This window comes from Eublepharis macularius, chromosome 5 (genome assembly GCF_028583425.1).
Source record: "Eublepharis macularius isolate TG4126 chromosome 5, MPM_Emac_v1.0, whole genome shotgun sequence".
NCBI lineage: Eukaryota > Metazoa > Chordata > Lepidosauria > Squamata > Eublepharidae > Eublepharis > Eublepharis macularius.
The window spans coordinates 56,257,484-56,275,282 of record NC_072794.1 but is presented as its reverse complement, the minus strand read 5'-3'; positions in this window follow the sequence as shown (position 1 = coordinate 56,275,282).

The following is a 17,799-nucleotide window of genomic DNA, read 5'->3' as shown; positions in this document are numbered from 1 at the left end:
TGAGTTGCAATTGGCATTCTTGTCATAATCACGTTGCTTCTGGAGTGATCTGGAAGTGACATAATCACAGTGGATGCTGCTCTGGTATCTTTGGTTAAACCATAGGGCTTGGAGTGAATGCTACAGTATTATCCCTGACATGATGATGTAATTTCTAGTTCATGCTGAAAGTGATGTCAATTCACTGGGATACCACGGATCTCCCCCACCCCCCACAACAGCAGGTCTCTGCATTGCCCATCTCCTGCCAGTTGCCAGCCATGCCTGGCAGCCCTAACCATCAATATTGTGTCTGTCCCAAGTGTTGTGTTATCAGTGTAATATCTATTTGGTAAAATGATTGCATGTAATAATACCCAACCTTGCGATGAGAAAACTCACTCTGACAATGCAAATTAGATTTCAGAAAACCAGTCACATGTCAACATTTTAACTAATGTCAGAGTTCTGTTACTAATGAGCTGTGATGCTGAGAAATATTCCTGTTATAAGTCAGGCAGAAAATATCAATTGTAGAATGAATGCCAAGACACCTGCTCAGGTTTCATTTTATCTAGCAACATGGGGAACTTGTTCATTTTACAGATCAGAATTTATTGCCATAGGCCGGGCCTAGTGAAACATGAGGTTCTTCCTGCCATTGCCGATGTAGAAAAGGAGGAGGCTTTCTGTTCTCTTCTCTACATAGCAATGAACATGGTGGTGATGTCACGGTCTTACTAGCCCTGAGGCAGAGACATTTTCAAGGATGGCATTCTGTCTCTTGATGGCTCTGATTGGGCAGAAAGGTAGGCTATTAATACTGCAAATAAATAACTAAAATAATTGGACTAGTCCTGGTCTCCAGCCTAATGAAGGTTACGCCTGGCACGTAGATGTGAAATCCAATCTGTGATTTTGAACAACCTGATCAGAGAGTGCAAAGTAGAGTTGCCAGCCCTTGGTTGATACCCCCTGGGAGGTTTGGATGCTGGGGCTAGGTGTCGCACAGTGCTATGCAGTGCCATGATGTCACTTCTGATTAGGGTTGCCAGGGGCCTCAGAGGCCAAAGCAGAGGTGGAGGGGGCAGGAAGTCATCCTGCTGAGTTGGCTTCAGTGTGCCCATGTTTCCTCCCTGTTGCTAGAAAATGATGTTGTTTTCCAGCATGAGGGAGGAAACGCAGGTGCACTGAAGCCAGTTCAGCCATCCAAGGGTAGCCAATGATTGTTGGATCTGGACCCCTTTGCAGGTTACACCACCATATAGACATCTGTTGGTATCAGCTGTGGGGTTGGCATGTCAGGTTGCTAGGGTGTTATGGTTCCCTTCTACATCCCCTGCTGCCTTCCACACATGGATCATACATTAAATCCAACCAATTCATTGAGCCAGTTTGGTGTAGTGGTTAAGAGTGCGAGACTCTAATCTGGAGAACTGGGTTTGGTTCCTCACTCCTCCACTTGAAGTCAGCTGGGTGACTTTGGGTCAGTCACAGCTTCTAGGAGCTCTCTTAGCCCCACCCACCTCACAGGGTGTTTTATTGTGGGGATAATAACAACATACTTTGTAAACTGCTCTGAGTGTTTGTTAAGCCATCCTGAACGGCGGTATATAAATCGCATGTTGTTATTATTATTGTGAGAAAATAAATGGATTAATGCTAAAGTATTCTCACGGCTTACAGGGTTCAATGAAGCTCCTCATAATGCTCTGAGAAACAACTGCTTTCTTTGCCAACATCGACACTACACTCCAAATAGATTCCTATGGCAGTAATCTTGGTTCTGTTGAAAACAGTGATATCTTATATGCTCTATCAAGTAGCATGTTTAGAAACACTTTCACGTTTCCTCAATTTTTTAAAAACTTTATTTTCAGTTGCTTTTTAATTGTATTTTTACAATTCACAAAATAATAATGGTAAATGGTAGATAATATAAAATCGCACAAAATACAAAATAAATGTAATTATCTACCAAATGCAATAGCATAAAACCTACAATTCTATGAAACACATGGAAATATCAGGAAAGAATATCATAGAGTAAGCATCATAGAGTAAACATGAAGCAGGGCCTTTTTGGCGTCAGCATTCTCGCTGCAAAAGCTCACCAAGCGATCCCTCTATTTCTTTTCAGATAGCCAGCTAAAACATCTTTCAGAAGGCATTTTTAAGGACTCGACTGAATGTTCTTGTTTTAAATCCCTCTGTGATCTTCGAGTACATCTTCTGGACTAGTTTTATTTCTGTTCCCTATCAATATGAGTTTTTATTGTTTTTTATGTAATTTGCCTTGAGGACTGCCTTCATGCCAAAAGATGGGGAAATTCATCATGTTGAGGGAGTGGGAGATATTTGCATGGCCCGTAGGGGGCAAAGGGGGTGGAAATTATTATTGCCACTGTTGTGTGATCCTCACAGTCTCTGTGGCCTGCTAGAATGAGATCTTCTGTTTCTACCGTTGTATTCATAGGGAAGTTTCTATGACTGGGGGCAAATCTGGGACAAATCCTGTTGTCAAGGAAAGAATGCTGTAATGATGCACAATGCCACAGGACCAAAGAGAATTTGACTTTGAGAAGGACCATTTGAGTAGTTTCAATACACCATAAAAAGGCTCCATGGGCGAATTCTCTGGTTTCATTGCAGGGTCTAAAATAAAATTCTACACAAGTTACCAAGGAAAATATTCGTCCTGCCATTGAACCCCGAACTTAAACATCAGCATGTCTTTTCATAAGATGTGATTATTTTGCTCTTTTGAGCTTAAAGCACCTTTTTTTTTTTTGCTGAGTTTGCCCTTGTGTTTGGCATGCACTCTCCCTTGAGGGAAACAAAGGAAAGTAGATCACCTTGTGTGCTGGCAAAGACTACAGCAGTTTAGCAAACAGGAATACTATTTTAACATGTGGCTTGGAATTTCTTTTTGCAATGTTGTACTGAAAAATCTTGAAAGAACTACTTATGGGTATATAATGGCTAATGATCTCTCCTGCATGGATACACATAGACATGTAATAGGTAAATTGGAGCATCCATACTATCATAGCACGCAAAGATGCACTTCACTTCTCGAGGAACACACAGCAGCTTGGGATGCCAAACCGGCAGGGGAGGAGGTGACAGTAGGTGCCCATCTCTCCTTGTATCTGCAACATTGGATCCATCCAAAGCAGGTCACAGAGAAAGGCACTTCCTGCGCAGCCTACCTTCGATCTGCAGTTGGTTCCAGAAGGAAGGTGCATAGGATGGCTCAGTAGCTTGAATTGACCCTGAGAACACAATAGCTGTTGAAATGACTGCAAAGAATAGTTCATGAATTTTAGATAAATATAAGCTCTAGCAGATTAAACTGTTCCTTGGAATACTTTCTAAAATGTATTTCATTGACTTTGTTCCCATATAATAATGATGCAATGTTTTAGTTGACCTTACTATCTAGTATACATTGCAGATGTAATACCATTGTGACATTTAGTAGTTTTGCATATTTAGTGGGAGTCTGGAATGATTAACACATAAACCAATTAGCAAGAAGCCAGCTATTCCATGTGTATCTGAACAATGGATGGCAACAACCTGGGGAAACCTATTCAAACAGCCCTCCCCAACCTGTCTTGCCTCTCGATACACCTGGCCACGCAAGACTGGGCAACCTGCCCAATGGAGAAATCTTCCTAGGAACATCCCCTCCTCAGAGGTCAACAGCAGGCCTGGGTGGGTGAATGGGAAATGTCAGCTCAGTGTCAAGCCCCTCACCCCAAAGGCGCAAACTGCCCCCTCCCCACTAAGAGATAAGGACCCTTGCTTTTTAAAGCTGTCTAATTAATATGAATATCCCCATTTTGAGTTCATTTTTCCCTTGTAAGAAATGAACCAATGAGGTGGATCCTCTGATCTGTCAACAGAAGGCACTGTTGATTGTACATCTTCTCCACATTCCAACCCCCCCCCCCAGCAGTCCCTTCTGACCTTGGAAAGTTGCTTCTTAGAGACCATGTAGGACTAACAGTCATGCAGGTTAAGAATTTGCAGTAAATAGAGGGAAGAGGCCGAATTGTACTTCTGCTTCTTGCCTCAGTGCAGTCTGAGCTTGTGTAAAAGGAGGTAGGGGCAATTTTGCTCCCTTCCTTCTCCTCAATGCATCCCCCCAACTCATTTGGCTATTATTCAATGCCCGTTCTCTGATCCCAGGAATCAGCTTCCCCAGGAACAAAATGACATTGGGGGCATGGAAGCATGAGAAGGATCCATGATCCTTTCAAATGGCTCACTGGACCCAACCCTATGAATCTTTATTTTTGTATCAGATCCATTTTCCCATTAACATTAACTCATTGCCAATGTTATTTTTGCATTACTTCTGTATAAATGGAATATAAAGAGTGAAAAAAGGCATTCAAATGGTGTTTTACAAATAAATGGCACAAAAGTGGTCAAAGAAACTAAAGAATCATCAGCAACAGCAAGAAAAGTTGACTCTGGAGGCTACTGCAGGATGCCAAATCAAAAAGAAACAAATATGCCCATATCAGCTCATTCTCAACCATGATAGGCTGCTTCCCTCTCCTAAAAGATACCATTAATGGGTAGAAGCAAGATTCCTTGTTTTCTTTAACAGCCATTCAATGCAGTGTTTGAAGTGCTTCTAGAGAAGCCACTTGTACTGTAAACCGATCTATTAAACACGTTCCTTTCAGACGTCAACAACCATTACAGATGACGATATCTAGTTTCTGGTTTACTTTGAGGGGGCTCACAATGGTGAGTTTTTACTACCACTATCTTATTTTACAGGCATTAATGAACAATTAGTCAGTGCTAGCAGTCCTTCCATCTGTAATCCCATAGTAAGATCACTCACTAATCTTCGCCACTAGCAGCTAATGATGAAAGTCTCTTAATCTTTACTTCTTATCTCAGCCAGTTCTTAATACTTGCATAAGTATGCTCTCTGAAAAGGGGGACTCCCTACTGCTCTGTAACTTGAATACAAAAGGCTGGTGAAATTTTTGAAGAGTCTGCTGTTCAATAACACTTCTCTACTTGTGTTTGTCTTCGTACTACAACAAACACAAGTGATCAGCAGAAGACTACAGAGGTCACGGGCTGGGGAGGGGGGACTTTGTCTCCATACATGTTCTAATACTTATAAGAATGTATTCATGCTCTTTTCTACCTATTCTCGTGCAGCCCAAACACGAGAGCTAAACTCCTCAGGCAGGGATGAGAGAAGAGGCAGAAGAAAAACGGTATTTTATTTCAAGACACAGCTTTGCCTTCTTGCATTGAATAAAAGAAACATTGAAAGATTGGTTGTTATTGAAAACCCATCAAGATATCCTGAAAATTTAGGACAAACAATTCACTTGACATATTATATCCCTTCTTTGATTTTTACCATTTGAACTGTGCACAACTGTTCTATATTTTTCTTTAGCATTATCACCAAAATTTCACATAAAGCAAACGTTGAAGTGATTATGGTGAAAACATCTAAGGAATTTAAGGAAGCTAAAAGTAACAAACCCAATTTCTCAGAGGAATTCTATACATCATTACAGTAAAAAAAAATTCAAAAATGAATTTGAGGGACGATCAAAAGTATTTCAATAGGACAGGCAAACACTTGCTCTGCAGGTGCAAATCCTTCTACCCACTGAAATGTTGCCCTGGATCTAGACCCCTGTTTAGAGGAAGAGCAAGGAAAAAGCTCCTATACCAGTCCTTGGTTCTATTAGATGATACTACTGAATATGCAGAAACATTTATTTCATATTATTGGTCCAATTAATTCTTTTCGAAAAATTTTCCAAATCCTGGTATGACAAATGATAACTAATATTCTTTCTGCCCAAGATAGAAAATACTATATTAGTATTAAAATCTTCAGTCCCTTTAAGCTGTGCCAAACCAGAAGCACACATCTAACTTTAATTTTATTTTTCATACTGAGCAATATGAAATCTTATTTATTTGCTTCAAAATAGTTCATGCTACATATCACAGCACTGTAAAAAAATTCCCGTAACGGAACTGCTAGGGTTGGAGTTTTGTCACAATGTACAATAACTGATTTTATCATTAAAGTATGGATACATTGCATCACATTGTGCAAAAGACATATTTTAAAACTGAAAATGAAAATACCGGGAATCTTATTCTGGTGTTGGGTGGGGCTTTGCAGAAACCTCAGATGATTTTTTTAAAAACACAACCAGACATCATGTATCAGGTAGTAAACAGTTGACCGAAGAGAGTCGCAAGGAAGTAAACAAATTGTAGACAGCACTAACAAATCAAAATTAAGCAAATATGAAAGCAAAATCATGCCAAATTCCCACTTCACAGATATCTAATCTGCTAAACAGTCTTTTCTCCTTTTTTTGCTCTCTAAATCATATATTCATTATCCAAATTGCCTGTTCCCAAAGTGATAATATAGTGTGTTGTAACATGCCCTGACAGGACACAAATTGACTCTTTGTGCAGAAATTCTACACAGGCAATGTAAAGGAAATATCTCACTCTATTATCTGTTGTCTGTATGAGCCAACAGATTACATGGTTCACTGAGTAGCTGAATAACTTTTAGACAGTTTGCTCATATCTATTTACACATTTTCCAGGAAAAAAAATACATTAGCACTAGAGAAAATGTCTCCCTTCCCCCTTCTCTGTGTGTGTCTATATGTGCATAATATATTTCAAACATAGTGTACACAAGAAACATCAGATACTTTTGTCTTCCTTTTAAGAATGATATAAAGAGTGATCAGATGAAAAAGAAGGTAAGGCTCTGGTTCCTTTAATAGTTGTGTAAGGAACAGTTTTGAGATATTCATGCCTCCTGAGCTGGCAGTCACTTACCAGATTGGGTGGCCCTGTATAGCCCAAAGGAGGCAGGCATCTGTCATAGGTGTCCACCAGGAATGTTCAGTTACCTACTGGTTCAGCTCACTGGTTTTTCACCAGTTACGAATAGCACGCTTAACTAGTTAACAAACCTCATGTATTCAAACAACTCACTACAGAAACAATTCAATCATGCATAAAATATGTGATCACATACCTTTTTCTCACAACTTTGCCCTTATGCTCCTCCTACTGCCACTACCACCCCTATGTCTGTTATCTGATACATTTTTTTTCACAAAGCATTAACATTTCACAATAACAAGAGCCAGTAGGATAAGTTGGTTGGATCAAGACCTACTGAATCATGAAGCTATCCCGAGTGACCTTGGACACTCACCTACTATCAGTGTAATCTACGTCATAAGGTTATTGAGCAGGCAAAATGGAGCTGGAGAGAGCTGTACATTGGCCCTGAATTCCTAGAAGGAGGAGGATAGGATAGGATAGGAGTTGATTTAGAGTTGTGAGGTGTCTCCCTGCACCCCTGACTTAATGATGCTTAATGACAAAGGCAAGCAAATTATCCAGATCTGTATCAATTAGCATATTTAATAGTTGTGTAAGAGAAAATACTATCTCTCTGCATCATAGTAATTATAGAGTTTTTGGACACCTTCCTCCCATTCACCAAATTCTTGTTAAATTTTGTTTGACAAACAAGTGATGTCTTATGGCTCGATGCCTTGTTTTGCTGCTATATTCTTGGGCCATCATGGCCCCAAGACAGCTGTTTCTTAATAAGAAAGGCAGGTGAACTATTTGAATTGATAGCATTTTTTCATTGCTTCATGGGAACTGTAATCATGAGGGGGATCTTATGATACTGTGCCAGATAAGGCCTTTTATGCAAACAAGCCTGTAGAAGCTGCTACTTGTACAAAACATGAAGGTGGTGTTGGAATACAGGTTGCAAGGTCTGACATTCAGTCATTATGAGGTTAATGTGTTTACTCAGTGTGCTATTGTTTGCATTGACCTGGAGGGGAAACCTGGCAGAGATAAGGCCAATAGCCTTATCTAACAAAGTCCTGGAAACTAAGATGTGTTTGTAAACTGCTATTGGCCAATTGATCAGATGATTTCTTTTCTAGGATCAAGAAGAAGATTGTCATGACAGGTATGGTATCTCAGGCTAAGTTTGTACTTTGTAGTGTCAAGATTAGGGGTGTGCGCTTCGGGTATCCAGTTCAGGAAAAATGCCCAAATTGGATCCGATCTGTAAAGATTTGGGAGTTCCGCATCAAAGCTTCCCAAAGCATTCGGATTGCTTCAGGAAGCTTCAGAGCCCGGGGCTAGCTTCAGTTGGCAGGCAGGGGGATCCCCCCACCTGCCAGCTAAAGTTTAAAGGACCCTTTCCTTGCTGCTTGTAAGTGGCAGGGCCACTTACAGAGCCCTGTCGCTTACAAGTTGCAGGATCCTTTAAACTTGGCCCAACCCCCCCCGCCCCCCGCCCACCCCACCCATTTACCTGGGCCAACAGGGCCATTGTGGTGGTGGAGGAGGCTGATCTGGGCCCTCCTGCCTCCCCGCTGACCTCCACGGCAGCAGAGGTGGTGGCTCCAGTCTTTCCTGCCACCCAGCTGGCTGCTGCGGGCCCCGCAAGTGGTCGCATTGTGGCAGAGGAACTAGCTCTGGGCCATACCAGCCTTGCAATGGCCACCACGGTGGTGGAGGTGGAGAAGTTCCTTCCTGTGGTGGCCATTTGAGGGGCAAGAAGGGCCAGAAGAGGCAGCTCCAGCCTTCCCTGTCAGCCAGCTGGTCGCTGTGGGCCCTACAGGTGGTGGTGCAGCAGCAGAGGAGCCAGCTCCAGGCCGTCCTGGCCTCACGAGGACCACAGCAGTGGCAAAAGAGGCTGAGGAGGCTCTTCCTGCCTCTCAAATGGCCACTGTGGTGTCAGACGAGGTGGAGTAGGCCCTTCCTGCCCCTCAAATGGTCCCAGCGGTGATCATTTGAAGAGTAGGAAGGGCCACAGGGGGCAGCTCCAGCCTTCCTTGCCAGCCAACTGGTGAGTATGGGCCCTGCAGGCTGTGGCACAGCAGCAAAGGAGCTGGCCCCGGGCTGTCCTGGCCTCGCGTGGGCCACCACAGCAGCAGAGGAGCCAGCTTCGGGCCATACTGGCTTCTCAAGAGCTGCCGCCACGGTGACAGTGGCATCTTCCTGCCGCCCAGCTGATCGGCCTCCCCCTCTCTCTTCTGGCCAGGTAAGTGGGGTGGGTGGGTTTGCCCCAGGGGGATGGGGTGGGGGTTTGTTCCCCCTCACCAGTATGCTCCGAATCTTTATGGAGCATACCAAAGTGAGCTAAATACCAGAACCAGAATACCGAAGTGGCTTGCAGCTTCAGGATTCTGGTAATTCCAGATTTTTTTCCCACTTGGGGTAAACCCAAAGTGGGAAACCCAAATCTTTTGCGGGTGCACACCCCTCGTCAAGATGTAGGTGATAGATTTATTTGTTTTGTAGCATCTGACTCTATTGATTCAAGAGCCATTGTAACTCTGAATTTAAACTATTTTTAATCTTTTCCTCAAAAAAATTGGTAGCAGAGGATGGTTCTAATGATAGCTGATTTGGAGGGGTTTTTTTGAATGACTTAAGACACTAAGCTAATTAGGCAGACTGATTTGAATTTTAAAATGACCACTTTTTTTCTTTGCAGTCTTCTGCACTCAGTTAACTGTAATCAGGACAGGAATGCTTCAGATCAAGCAGTCTGAGTTTTGCCCAAGAACAGGTTTGCATTTGCAAACTGCAGCTGAGATACAACTCGATCTCTCCAGCTGAGCCTAGATGAAGCTTAATCCTGCATGTGCCTGCTTCAGCCTGAAAGTAAACTCTGCCCAAACCCAGCAATGAGCAGTCCTGGTTTTCCATGAAAGGGACGTGAGTACATGGAAACCCAATGACTATAGCCCAAGGGGGATGAGTTAACCTCATTTGAATCAGAACAATTTAAACTGGTGGAATAGTGCCTTGAAGAACCAGCTACATGGAGCCTCAGATGTGCTGACTAAAGCAACCCCAGCAGATGGGCAAGAAAGGACTGATTTTAAGCAAGATGGCTTGGAAAAGTCTTTAATTATGAGCTCAGTAATTCACCATGAGGTACCTGACTTGCATACCCTGGAAACAACAAAAGCCTTGCTTGAATTTCTAAAGAAAAAGTATGAAAGCCAAACATCCAGCAAAATTTTGTACCTAAAGAGTCACCTATATGATTTTAAAATGAGAGAAGGTGATTCATTGCCTAGTCAATTAGAAAGGCTCATGGGAATCTATAACCAATTGAAAGATTTGGGTAAGTGCCTGAAGATCAATATGTTATTGCTGCAATTTTAAAAGGTCTCCCTCCTAGCTATAAAGGACTGGTGCTTTATCAGAGACATCAAAAGGGTTTATCTCTTGATGATCTGTTATCAGTTTTAAGAGAGGAAACTGATTCATGTGAAGCTGATGACAGGCTGTGTCTAGTAAAATGGCTGTTTTAAGTTTGAAACATGGATATAAAAATAAAGGGATTAATTGCTTCTTATGTGGGGGGAACCATTTCTTCAGAAACTGTGAGTCACAGGGCACATGGCCAGAAGCCTACTGGCTCACAAGCTCACTATGAAGGAGTGCCACTTGCTGGCAGAGAAAAGTTTAACAGCAGAGAAAAGTTCAACAGCAGAAGGAATTTCAACCCTCACACCAGAGGGAACTTTAATGCAATTAGAGGCAATAAGAGATATATTCAAAGGAATGTTGAGAATGATTATACACTAAGAATTTGTGAAAATCAGGATGCTGAAACTAAGAAACTGTTTCTGCTTGAGAGTGAATCATGCATGCACATATGCAAGTATTGTGAATCTTTCTGGGAAGATACTGAGAAAAGACCCAGACTTCTACAAGCGAATAAAGAACCACTTCATGTAGAAGGGATTGGAACAGTACCAATTAAAATTCCTACTACCGCTGGAGATTTGGTGACTGTTAAATTGCAGAATGTAGCTCTAGTTCCTGGAGCAGAAGACAATTTGATTTCAACTAAGACTTGTGGAAAATAATCATATGGAGGTTCTTAGAAACAAACAGGGTGAAGTATGATTGTTGGTGAAGTGTCTGGCATTGAATTTGCAGTGAAACAGAGAAATAGATTTCATTATCTTGTGGATGTTAGTGAAGACTCAGAAGTTGTTGATGGTGAAGGACAAGTTTGTCAAACTAGACAAGGTGTTTGTGACCATTGTAGATGTCTCTATTCATGGTATGTCAGACTAGGACACTGTAATGTGCAAAGTGCTTGTTTACAAGCGCTCATTGACTGCAATGCTGTGGTGTCTTTTATGCATGAATGAACTATTGCAGATATTACACCACGGACAGATTTTTTTGTAGGACCTCGGAACCAATGCTGTTCAGTGAAGCCAGCCATTAATTGCATAGAGATGTGACCACATACTTGAAGGACCACCTCTCCTTGTATGAAACTGTCTGGCAACTAGATTTATGCATGGGAGTTTGTTTTGGTTTCTTTAATTTTTTGTTATTATTTCCAAAAGGGACTGTTTTGTTATTGGTTTGTTTTGTCTGGATTTTATAATTATTGTTTCTTTCATTGTTGTTGTTTCATTTTCATAATTTTGTTTTGCTATTATTTCCCATTGATTTCAATGGAAGACACTTCACTTTTGGATCTGTAGCTTCATGGTTTTTCATCCAAATTGGACAAAACATGTGAGGATTGCAATACTCCACTAGGACATCCACCTTGCCAAATACTTGACATACTTGACATTAAAGTCTATGGGAGAATTGATAGGAAAGATTACAAACATACACAATAACACAGATAGTAGCAGGCACTGAAGGAAGCTGACACTGCAGCCACTTAAGCTTGAAAAACAGTAGCACAAGGAAGAGGCAGAGTGACAAGGCAAGGGCATTTGGTGGTACGAGAGCAAGGCATCTGAGCAGCAGGGTTGCCAACCTCCAGGTGGTGGCTGGAGATCTCCTAGAATTACAGATGATCTCCACACCCTGGAGAAAATAGCTGTTTTGGAGGGTGGAATCTATGACATAATACCCTCTTGAGGCCCCTCCCCTTCCCAAACCCCACCCTATCCAGGTTACACCCCCCAAATCTCCAGGAATTTCCTAACTTGGAGCTGGCAACCTAGCAGGCAGGCAACAGCAGGGGGATCTTGAGGCAGATGTGCTTGCATAAGGGATAAAGACTGGGGAGCAGCAGGCAAGGAGGGTAGCTCAGACTGCAAGGGGAAATTTGGCAGAGCAGAACAGGTATTGGGATAGGGATCCCATTCCCCCGGTGGGGGCAGGGGATCCCCCGCTTTCACCCTTTGCCTCCTGCCTCCACTTACCTGGCCGGTGGGGGAGGAAGGCACAGGAACAGCCCCCCCCCCCAGCACACTCCTGGGGCAGCATGACGACATCACTGACATCATCACACTGCCCTGAGAGCACTCCTGTGCTTTGCTGCAGGCCGATTTGAGCCCCAAATTGAGGCCCAAATTGGCTCGCTGTAAAGCGTGTGCACACATGACTGCATGACATTACCACGCAGCCATGGGGCTGCACGTGCGCGCAACATGAAGATAAGGATAAGGGGATCTGGCAACCCTATATTGGGAATACAGGGGAAAACAAAGTTCCACCCCATATCCTTAACTATTGGAATATCTCACATACGTGTAATGCTAGTGGCTAAAGTTTGCAATCAAGCCCAGACCCTCCATCTCCCCCTCCCTTTAAGGAACACAGATTAGGGCTTTATTAGGAAAACACTGGCTGCCTTGTGAAAGTGAAACCAGGTGAGTCAAAGAGAGACAGAACTGGAATAATGAAAGAGGAAAATAATGTGTTTTTTGTCCTGTTATGGGCTGTTCAGATGGGGATTTGTTCTATTTTCATATTAACTGTGATAACAATGAAACATCCCATTTTCATAATTATTGTAATTAATAAAGAAACGCACAAATCTTCTGGCAGCTACTCTTCTCACTAGCTCCATGGTCTCTCTCTCTCTCTCCTCCCTAAGATATGCTCAGCACGCATATGCATATCGTCTTTTCTGGTTATATTGGAGGACAATTTTTCAGAGGAACTGAAGAAAGCACCCAATTACAGGTATTCTGGAGAAGCTACAAAATGAACTTACACCAGAGTGTGTTTGAGGACTCCATCCTGAGCGGGTTTTAAAATGTATTTATTTACTCATTCAACCCGCAGGCTCAGGGCGGGTTACAACAATGCAAATATACAAAAATAATATATAAATTTACATTAAAAACAACAATCTACAATATAAAGAACCAGTTACATTGAGGCTGGTTGGGGCATTTTAGTAGGAAATATTTTAGTTTCTGTCATTGAATTGAAGGTGGCCTTTTGTTCTTTCCTGGCTATGTTTTGTACAGAATTTTGATCGTACTTATTAAGGTTATTTATTGAGATTGTTTCAATTTGGGGGGGGGGGTTGCTGGTAGCCTGAGTCTGTGTTGGAAAAAAGGTGGGTATATAAATATTTCAAATGAATAAAAAAAATAATAATTAAGGGGGATATGTAAATACATAAATGAGGACTCTGATTAATGTGATCGATGGCTTTTAAAAAATTGATCTTTTCAGATTAACTTAGATTTTTTTACAGCTGTTGTTGAGCAAAAGGTCCCTGGCTTGGCATGACAACACAACACTTTGATGCTTAAAGTGTTCTTAAACAGTGTGTAAACAAAAAAAGACTATCATCGGCCTCTCATGAAGGCCCAAGAAAACAGTGTCAGTTTTACTGTACACTGAAAGATAGACCAAACTAATGCAAGTGGACAAGTTCAGCAGCACTACCTCAAATTAATTTGCCTAGTCAGTGAACTGGACTATTTGGCCCACTTCTAAGCACTGTGGGCACCTTATCCTCTGCTGTACCACTGGCTGACACAAAAAATCGAATCAGCTCCTCTCTATATCTAAGTTGTTGTCAGATATCAGATACAAAAATAAATGTGCTCCCCCCACACATTGTGTTTTAGCTATCGTATCCAGTTATGTCAGCTCTCTGCGATTGCATTATAGTTGATTGTGTCTTTCGGAGAGGAACATGAACCATCTGTAATTTATGCTAGGATTAATGGAAGAGGGAGCCAGCACCAGGCAGGTAAGTGGAAAGCCACCTAGACATTATTCAGTGCAAGCCATCTCACTGGCTACACACCATTGGATTTACATAATTGTTTAAGCCATTGAACAGAATTGTTACATTTAATTACACCTTATTGTGGGAGATTTATTGCAATATTTGATTATATTCGAGAGAGTGTTAACTGAGGTACAAATAGCTGGACCTGCTGAGAAACGGAAAAAGGGCTGCCGAAGAGCTCATTATATTCTGACTAAATAAAAACAATTATTTTCTCCCTTCAGAAGCAGCTCATAATAAGGTGCTTTTAAAGGGTCAGAAATAATGAACAGTCAAACCTTGCTAAAGAATATTAGAGAGTAAAGATTCATGTCAGGCAAGGTAAGAACCATAAAAGAAAAAATTCACATAAATATGAAAGCTATATAGGAAGCTAGATGAGATTTTATTTGTAGCATGGCTTGATTGGGTTTAACAGGCAGTATTTTCCAGAATTACTTATCTCATATCATGAAATCATCATCAGGAATATGCCGTTTGCCTGAGCTAGCAGCAATCATGTGATGGAGGAATGTGATGGAGGAATGGTAAACTTAAAATTCATCGTGGCATGGGGTAATTTCAAAATGTTAAGGGGAGAGCAGGAGAACTTGACACAGGGATACAATTTTTTGGTGGTGGCTCCATGTTGCATGTAGCATTCATTTCAAAGTAATATCTATTCAATATGCTGGTGTTTAAATTTCTATTACTCTGAACTGGATAGCCCAGGTGGGCTGGATCTCGTCAGATCTCAGAAGCTAAACAGGGTCAGCCTTGGTTAATAATTGGATGAGAGACCTCCAACAAAGACCAGGCTTGCAGAGGCAGGCAATGGCAACCCACCTCTGTTAGTCTCTTGCCATGAAAACCCCACCAGGGGTGACCATAAGTCAGCTATGACTTGAGGGCACTATCTACCACCAAATCTCTGTTATTCAACTTGGTGGAAACTTAGGAAGTCTCAGTTTTGGTTGAAAAGTGCCATACTTTTTCACATGACAAACTCTCAATCTAATAGTTTTTTTTTGCCACCTTTTCCCATAACCATAGCAATCAAATGTTGTTTCATGTGCATGTGCACTTGAAAGAACACTATAGTATAGTATTTGATTGCTACAGTTATTTTGTAAATGGAAATTATGAGCCAAATTGCTCATTATTTGCTAAAAATTAAAAATGCTCTAACACATCCATCTAGTAGATGGTGGTAATGCAAAGTTGTTTGACATCATGTACCTGCCAAGGTTATCAGTTTTATGAATGGCTGTTTGACTCTTTACACTGAAGTCATTTTGTGCTATGTCTGCACATAGCTTTGGAGAGGAGGCACACACCTGTGGATACTTGCAGAACTCATGCTGAGAAGCCATGGCCAGTTGTAACTCTTTCTTTTAAATCTTCTAGTATTAATAAGTAATGTGGTGGACTCATGGAAAGTGTGTGGCATGGCAATTGACCAACAAAGCTTCCAAATGGCCTGAATATAGTTTTATCCACCACACTACTCATATCAGATTAGGGCTGGATTTTGTATCATCTCAAGAAATATCAGGAAGAAACAATATATTAGCAGAGTGGCATGAGTCTCCCATGCCAGCTGGTAGTGGTCTGTGTCAGACATTCAATTTGGTTCCTTATTGTAAACATTATGGGAATGGCACAATACTGACCCATGTGGAAGGGGCTGCAATGGTACTGTAGTAATTTATGGATTAGACTTAAGTTCAGTATAACAGCTTTAGCTGGATGCCTACTGTCAGAATAGGTAGGGGCAATCCAGTCAAGGATGTCTGACCTCAATGAGTAGGAAGAGGAATGAGTTGCTGTATGAAGCCTGATGGAAGAGCATATCCATACCACTTTGGAGGAAATTGCAGCACTTAGGATACCTCTCATTCAAGCTTGCTGGAAGTGTATGATTGTGGAATGGAATGATCCTGGCTGCGCGGAGGCTGTGTAGTTGGATTCCATAACTGAAGTTGTATGCGGAAATGGATATACCAAATAAACAAAGCTGCCATATGCTGAGTAAGACCTTCGGTCCATTTAGCTCAATATTGTCTGCTTTGTCTGGCAGAAGATCTCCAGAGTTTCAGGCAGAAGAAAGTTTCTTTTCAACACCTGATATTCAACAGCTCCCCCCCCCCCCCAACACCTGCTACTTGAGATTCTTTAACTGCAGTGATTAAACTAGCAACCTTCTGTATTGCAAAGCATATTCTCTTCCAGTCAGAGTTTCTTCCTTAGAAAGAATGAAATCTGGGAGTAAATGTTAAGACATTTAACAAGGACAGCCTGCTAACCTTTTCCTTTAAGCATGAGCATACTCTGGAGTAAGAAGCCCATTTAATGATGCCTTTCAATTATAAGCTGGCCTGAGAATAAATAGTCTGTTTTGGCACATGCTTTAATCATGAGTATTAGCAATGAAGAATATACACTTCACATAAATATATATCCCAGTGAGATTAAAAATGTGATTTAGTGTGGCAATTCTCATAGATTCCACAGTAGGATCTAAAATTAAAATTGGGGGTATGAAATGAATGCTCTGTCTTCAGCTATAAAAACAGGGAGTACTAGATCTGCACTGACAGCAACAGAAGAAACCTCAATGAACTTAAATTGATACATGACTGTCCCAAGTATTGTTATGTACAGCTATGGATTTTGTATTGTCTTCTAATTCCTTTTTTTTTTTGCACTTGTAAGGGAGGGAAAGCCTCCCATTAAGGGAGGAACTTTCCTCTGATTTTCCTTCTGCTGATACAAGGGAAAAACTCTTTGCACTGGGGAAAGTTGTGTCCTTAGCAGAATGGATCTGCGATATCCAACCCAGAGTCATCAGGGAATTGAACTACAATAAACACATAGTCTTAAAAAGTCAGGGAAGTGAATGGATGATGCAAGTTCTGTCAAGAGAGCAGCATGGAAGAAAACCAATCTCTTTCTCTGTGTGATGCATAGAAAGAATCTGTTTAAAAAAATGTAGATTGGAACCTCTAGATGAGGACTGGTCAGATCTGCAAACTTCTGAATTGAGAGAAGGAGGAGTACTATTGAGGTTCATCCTACACATCCACACAGAGATGTGGATGGTACTCAACACTGGCTTTGTTCCCCGTTTGGTGGTAAACATGTTATGTTCATTTGTTTCAGTCATGCTACCCATGACAGTTTTTTAAAGGCTTCCAGGCTTCATGCTGATGCAGGAAGAGATGGAAGGGAAACATAGCTTAGTTGTACAGATAGTCATACATGGACCAACCTCCTGCAACACATTTATGCATCTGTTGTATGTGACAAATGTAACAGACAATCCCCCCAGAAAATAAGCAGTTGACAAACTAGCTATAAAATGGAAACCTCATCCAAATTCCTCGGCAAACATTGTCCAAATAATGAACTGTCCTTGTTGATGTTTCTGAATGATTCATGAACAGAAAAGAGGGCTCAATTAATTGGATAATTTATTCACAATGAATAATTTGCTCACAGCTCTATTTCTGAAAGCCTTCCTTGCCCTTGAGTGAAGCTGATTTGCTAGTGCCATCAACTACCTCTTGTGAATGTGGTTAAAGCTTCAATTAAACTTGCCTATGTTCAAACTTGACGTTCTCAGCTTCTTTCTGAATATTTGTACAGATACAAGAAGTGAGCCTGTGTTTAGGTTTTGTTGTTGTTGCTGTTTTGCCCATTTTGAATCTTGTTCAAAGGGCTTG